This window comes from Octopus bimaculoides, chromosome 4, assembly GCF_001194135.2.
Source record: "Octopus bimaculoides isolate UCB-OBI-ISO-001 chromosome 4, ASM119413v2, whole genome shotgun sequence".
Lineage (NCBI taxonomy): Eukaryota > Metazoa > Mollusca > Cephalopoda > Octopoda > Octopodidae > Octopus > Octopus bimaculoides.
The window spans coordinates 21,061,826-21,068,827 of record NC_068984.1 but is presented as its reverse complement, the minus strand read 5'-3'; the positions used below and the strand labels follow the sequence as shown (position 1 = coordinate 21,068,827).

The window sequence follows — 7,002 nt, the reverse complement described above, 5'->3', positions numbered from 1 at the left end:
TCTCTCTGAGAAATGTATTATTTCTATTTTTGAAATCAGTGAATGTGTTTCACTAGAATTATTATAGGTTTACGAGAGCTTGACAGGCATCTCCAACTAGCAGGCCATTGCTACTCCAGACTGATGACGAGCAAAGACTCAGAAACATGTCTCTGGATGCAGGCTTAGCTAAGTGGAGGTGCTTGTCTCCCCCTTGTAAACATAAGGACACAGGAAATGTGTCAAGGCCGACAGGAAGCGGTGCAGCTTCCTAGGGCTGAATAGCAGTAGTATTATTCCCTTCATGGGACTGTCATATTAAGTTGACAGCATACAACTACTTTATCGCATCACTACTGCATAAATCTCTCTGAGAAATGTATTATTTCTATACACACATATATATATATATATTTAATTGTGTGTTTGTGTGTGTGTGTGTGTGTGTGTGTGTGTGTGTGTGTGTGCGTGTGTGTGTGTGAGTGTGTGAGTGTGTGTACATACATATATATAAATTTCGAGTGATGCGAAATTCAGCGTCAAGGTACTTACTACTCCTGGTTTCCTATTTGTTGGAGATGATCTTCGGGTAATCTTTCTGGCCGGAATCACTCCATTCCAAAATCTGAAGACTAATGACTGAACTGCCTATAAATATACATATTAATACGCTTTTTGTGAGAAAGGCAGTCTGATAGATAGACTGGCAGATAAGAGAAATAATAAATATTAAACCAGAAAGAGAAATGAATATACAGAGGGAGGGAGAAAGAGAGAGTGAGAGAGAAAGATAATCAGAAAGGTGTAAAAGAATATGAGAGAAGTGTGAAGAAGATAAGGAAAAGTATTGCTAAGACTGATAAAAAAAAAAAATCTAAACGATGGAAGATACACCAGTCTCACCTTACGATAAATTATTTCACCGTGGGGAATTAAGAACTTCCATAAACTAATTTGATACCTGGAACAGATAAAATTCACTGTTGGAATTCAGCAAATGTCTGTCAATGAAAGAGAAAAGAGAAAAAAAAAGGGTTAAAATCTTTTTAAATAGCCTGTGTATGTGTCTGTCCATGTGTGTGTGTGTGTGTGTGTTAGTCCTTTAGTTCTCTTTCGGCTGTTCACTGGTTGAAATTTTAGAGTTAAAAACTTTGTATCAAAGTGCAACTTGACACCAGACATTATAAACTACTCAAAATATTTTACATAAACCATTATTATCATCGCGGAGAGATGGTGAAATCGTTAGCATGCAGGGCTTAGCGGCATCTTGTCAGTCTTTGCGTTTTGAGTTCAAATTCCGCCGAAGCGACTTTACCATTCATTCCTTTTGGGGTCGATAAAATAAGTACCAGTCAAGCACTAGGATCGATGTAATCAACAAGTCCCCTTCCCCATGACTTTAGGTCTGTACCAAGTGTAGAAAGAATTACTAACTGGACGATGGATTTGCAGGATCGTTAAAGCGTCAGAAATGTGTCATGTGGTATTTGTTCTTGTCCTTTACGCTAAGAGTTCAAATCCCACTGAATTCGGTTGGGAACATTTTTTTGAATTTTATTTGATATTAATTTTTTTTTATTGGAAACATCAAACTGAGCAACTAAATAATTTGCCTATGGTTTTTATACTTAAATTTCTTCATATATATGTTTGTGTGTGTGTGTGTGTGTGTGTGTGTGTGTGTGTTTATACATAATACATACATACATACATACATACACGCATACACACATACATACATACATACACACATACATACATACATACATACATACACACATACATACATACACACAAACATACATACATACATGCATGCATACATACATACACACATACATACATACATACATACATACACATACATACATACATACATACATACACATACATACATACATACACATACATACATACATACATACATACACACATGTGATTGTATGTTAATATATTATGTATCAATTTTCCTACTCTACACGTGAAGCCAGGTTTTGATAACGTTTTATTTGATTATTTTTAATACTGATATCGTTTTACTTTTATATACTTTCATTTTTTCCACATATTATTTCCTCTAATTAAAACATTTCCAAAATTAGTGTGATGTGTAAATTTATTTTGTTTTTTGTTCTTTTAATTTTTTGTTTTCTTCAGTATACTATGTTTCAACGCGTAGTTGGTGTGAAAAACGATCACGTGTTTTTTGAAAATATCTTTGCTAGCAATTTGTTTCAGTTACTTATGAACCCTGGCAAAACCGGATACTACTAGTTAAATATAATATAAGCAAATAGGAACGGCGTGTCAAATGAAAGTTTACAGGAAACGAAAAGTATGGTGGACACTGAAATATATAGAATTTGATGAGTATAGATTTAGCTCACTGGCACAAGGTCACATAGATATACGAGATGGGATGGGCGCAGTCATTTGAATCGGCTCTAAGTATGCGACAATGATACGGTCTCACGTCAGAAGCGTAGTAAAACAGTAGCAGGTGTGAAGGGCCGCAAATATTCCTCTGAAAGGCGGGATTTGTGGAAAGATATGGCTGCTATTTGCAGCTAGCAGAATGACCTTGTTGAAACTTCTTTGGATGTGGAGGCACGGCTCATAATTGTAATTAGCAGTTGCATTGTATATTTAACCAGTGCTTCCTAAATTTTCTGTTTTGACTTCAAATTTTACTTTGTCTCTGTAGTCGAGAACAGATGCTACTTTAATCTTCACATTCTCAAGAGTTGAGATCCACCGTGTCATTGGATACTTGTCCTGGTCATTCTATCTCATGCTATTTGATGGCTGGTGTCAAACAGACATCATGTATTACACACACACACACACACACACACACACACACACACACACACACACACACACACACACACACACACACACACACACACGTATACACATATCAGGATATTTTACACTGCTACCAGGCTATCTTATCTTTGCTGATTTCAAATCGTACTACGGATATAAAATGGGTTATTGTTACTGTCATCGTCTCGTTGTCTTTGTTGTTTAGCTCCGGGTCAAATCTGATTGAGCCCATGATCAAAGACAGCGACTGCGTAGAGGCTCCTTCATCGCCTCATTCTTGAATGTGTGTAGTAGCTTGGTTAAGGATTAGTCCACCATGATCCCTTGCCTTATTTACAATAGATAGAGGCGAATAAACGAGAGAGTTTCTATGTAGTCATTTGAACTGCTTTCTAGAAATACCAACCAGATATTCCCCAGCCGACATCTTACTGTCTTGAAAAAGGACGCATAGGAAAATGCAACCAAGGGTACGCTTCTTCTGTAATGAAAGAAAATAGATGGAATATTCTCTCTCATCAAAACCAACCATTTTTTCCGTATCTGTATCCTTTTGTCAATGCTCGGAAACCGCCTTGAAATGTTTAAATCGTACAAATCGACCACAGTACTTGCTTTTTAAAGCTTGGTATTTATTCTATCGGTCTTGTTTGCCGAACCTCGCAGTTACGGTAATATAAACAAACCAATACCGATGTCAGGCGGTGGGGAGGAACAAGCATAATGCAAACACATACATACATACATACATACATATGTTGGTGACCGAGCTTATCGAAAGGGCCCCACTCATGCCAGGTTCTTTACCCACCCTCTCTATGATTTAATGCGCGTCAGTTGCTATGCCTCTCCTAAGCTTCTAGCTTCCTAAGTAGGTCTCCCTAGATTCCTTTAAAGCTATTTCCTTACTAAGCCCTACCGCCTCTACTCTAAAAGCCCTTTTCAGGGCTATCCACTATCGGTTGTTCTTCCAATGGACTAACTTGCTAATCCGGTCTCTGAAAGCTTGATGCGCCGGGAAGGACGTGTTCAGCTTCCAGTGTCCGGGGTCCTGCCTATGGATCCTATCTATGTCGTCCGAACAGATCACAAATTTGTGCTTTGCTAAGCTGACTTTGAACTGTAGATAACTTATGATACTTCTGTCTACAGGCCTACAACTTACTCTATCAAGATACGATCTGGATGATCCGATACTGTTTGCCTATATCCCTATTTGGCGCATTCTGGAAGTCCAGTCGGTATCTGTCTGAGAGTTAGAAGCGACTGAACAGGATTATGAGGCTTTTATAGCTATCGGCTAGCCGTTCACAGTTCAGGCGTGCATCCAAGATAGAGTTCAAATCGCCCACTAACAATAAAATGCGAGACTTTACAAGGAAAACCTCCAAACGTCTGAAGAAATCCGGCTTCCCTGCCCTAGTAGGGGCATACACAATGACTAGTTTGAAAACACTATCTGCACTACCGTTTACGTCCAGGACCACTAACTTACCTTACGGTTCCAGGAAGATCGTCTGTACCTCGAGATCCAGGCCTTTATTAAACAACACTGCCACCCACGCCTCCCATTTCAGGCCAACTAAGAGATATGTAGACCTCGAAGTCGTCGAAAATAGGGGCTAGTGCGTGTGTGTCAAGAATTCCAGTTTCAATGATAGCCGTCATATCTATAGCTAGTGACTTGAGGTCGGTGAGCAGGTGACCTTGCTTCTAGGGCAATCCCAGGCCATGAACATTTATGTAACCCACTCTTAAACCCGCCGTAATGGCCGGAGAGATTTAGGAGAAGAAAAATGGGAGCTACTTACCCGTTGAAGGTCAAGTGGTTTGACCTACAAATCTGGTTGGAATTCTTTTGGGAACACCCTTAAAAGTCTATTCGCGAAGGAAAATTCCTAATTTTTTTATAAGTCTCCAGTAGCATACGCACCATCATCAGTGTTTCTGACGCTTGAAAGATGTTCGTGCCGAAGATCACATTCTCTCTCACAATGTCCTTACTTCGTGCTATGAGGGCCGTCAATTCTATGTTGGCTCTCCTCATTATCGCGATGTTTTGTGTCTGTATGGCTGGTTGTTGCTGTTGAGCGTGTTTTTGTTTTTGTTTTTTTGTAGTTTGTTGTGGCTGCGGTTGTGTTAGCGGCGCTAGTTGTGGTAGCGATGAATGTATTGACGACTGTGGTGCTGGAGAGGTTGGTGTTCTGTAGATGTATCTGTGATTGTTTTGGGTGTGTTTTATATGTTTTTTTAGTGTGTGTTGGTGTGAGTTTTTGCTTTATTTTGGCTTTTATCTTTTTGATGAGGAGCTTCCCCCTCATTATTACTTCGTAATGCAGAGGTTTCAGTATCTGTGGAAACAGTTTCGGATATGGGTGAGAGTGTATTTGTATTTGTGTGAAAGTCTATGTGTATGTTTGTGTTTATACGAGACAGAGAAAGAGGAAGAGTTCGTTGGCAGAGCCCTTGGATGTTTTTGTATCCGTTGTTTTTCTTTCGGCTGTTGAAGGTGGTGGTGGTGGTGGTGGTGCATCTGCTGCTAGTTTTGCTGTTCCTACTGTTGTTGGTGTTGTTCCAGCAGTTGCTAATTTTACTATTCCTGTTCTTCATGCTACCGTTTTATGCTGGGGTTGGTGCCGCTTTTGTTGTTGTTCGCTGCAGAAAGCTTTCAAGTGGCCAGTCTCCCCACATAGGTGGCTTAAAAGCCTTCTACCCTGAACCGGAACATGCAACTCCTCCCATCCTGGAAGGCGAATAAGGTTTGGGATCATGTGGATAATGTCTGGTTTGATTTGGTGTAGCACCTCCACACTGATCCTAGACCAGTTATCACGACGGGATCACTTCATCTTTAAGAAGCTGGTGTTACTTCCTTCTAAGACGATGCATGCAGTGATCCACCATATATTCACCATATATAACTCCCGAGATCTTCATTCTTACCATCCTCCTTTCTAAATTTGATGAACAGAGAACATATTCATCGCTCTGACAAAGAACCACGGAGTATCAGACGGACAGAGCTTCACTCTTGAAGAGTACTAAAATGCCAGCAAATTGCTTAGCCCTCGAGATAACTTTATGTCGGCCTTTATTTCTTTCAGCGGCATTTCATTCTACGACAGTTTGATTCGCTGTCTCCGGTTGTTTTGTGTTTATGGAAATACATTTATATATTTTGTGCGTGCATGTGTGTGTGTGTGTGTGTGTATGTGTGTGTGTGTGTGTGTGTGTGTGTGTGTGTGTGTGTGTGTGTGTGTGTGTGTGTGTGTGTGTGTGTGTGTGTGTGTGTGTGTGTGTGTGTGTGTGTGCGCCAGCTGCGCAGAGTCGGGCCATTATTTTTCAAGTCTATCAATTTGGTCACTTGGGTCAGACATATCGTTTGTTGCTGCAAACCTGCTACCGTTGATGCTGTTGTTGCTATTCACGTGATATTGTTGTTACCATTTGTGTTGTCGCGGTTGTTCCCCAACCACTTCTGTCATATTTTTCTTGTATTAATTGTGGTAGAGGTGATGGCGTTGTTGGTGGCCGTGTTCGTAGTAGAGTTGTCAATGCTTTTCGTTTTATTGGTTGATGACTGCATAGTTGTCGTTTTTATTGGTGGGGAGTCAGTTTCATAGTTGGAGTTAAATGCTCGTAATAATAATGATGAAGATGATGATGATGATGATAATGATAATAATTATAATAATAATAATAATAATAATAACAGCTTCAAATTTTGACACAAAGCCAGCAAGTTTGGAGGAGGGTTAGGTCGATTACATCAACCCCAGCGTTCAACTTATTTTGTCGACTCTGAAAGGATGAAAGGCAAAGTGAACCTCGGCGTAATTTGAAATCAGAACATAAAGACGGACGAAATGCCGCTAAGCATTTTGCCCGACGTTCTAATGATTCTGCCAGCTCATCGCCTTAATAATAATAATAATAATAATAATAATAATAATAATAATAATAATAATAATAATAATAACGGTTTCAAATTTTGGCACAAGGCCAGCAAGGTCGGAGAGGGGATTAGTCGATTACATTGACTCCAGTGCTCAACTGGTACTTATGTTATTGACCACGAAAGGATGAAAGGCAAAATGAACCTCGGAGACATTTGAATTCAGAACATAGAGACGGACGAAATGCCGTTAAGCATTTTACCTCGCATGCTAACAATTCTGCCACCTCATAATA

The 7,002-nt window shown here is 39.7% G+C and overlaps 1 long non-coding RNA gene across 2 annotated transcripts in view; it reads right to left on the bottom strand.

Annotated features, from left to right (window-relative positions):
* LOC106876310 (uncharacterized) overlaps positions 1–6,714 on the bottom strand; it is a 129,914-nt gene extending 123,200 nt beyond the window's left edge. For both annotated transcript variants that reach the window (XR_001410229.2, XR_001410228.2), the window contains exons 1-3: positions 4,623–6,714; positions 883–980; positions 532–627 (exon numbers count right to left, since the gene is read on the bottom strand). This is a non-coding gene — a long non-coding RNA (uncharacterized LOC106876310). The remainder of the gene's footprint in view (positions 1–531; positions 628–882; positions 981–4,622) is intronic.
* Positions 6,715–7,002: the final 288 nt, after the last annotated feature.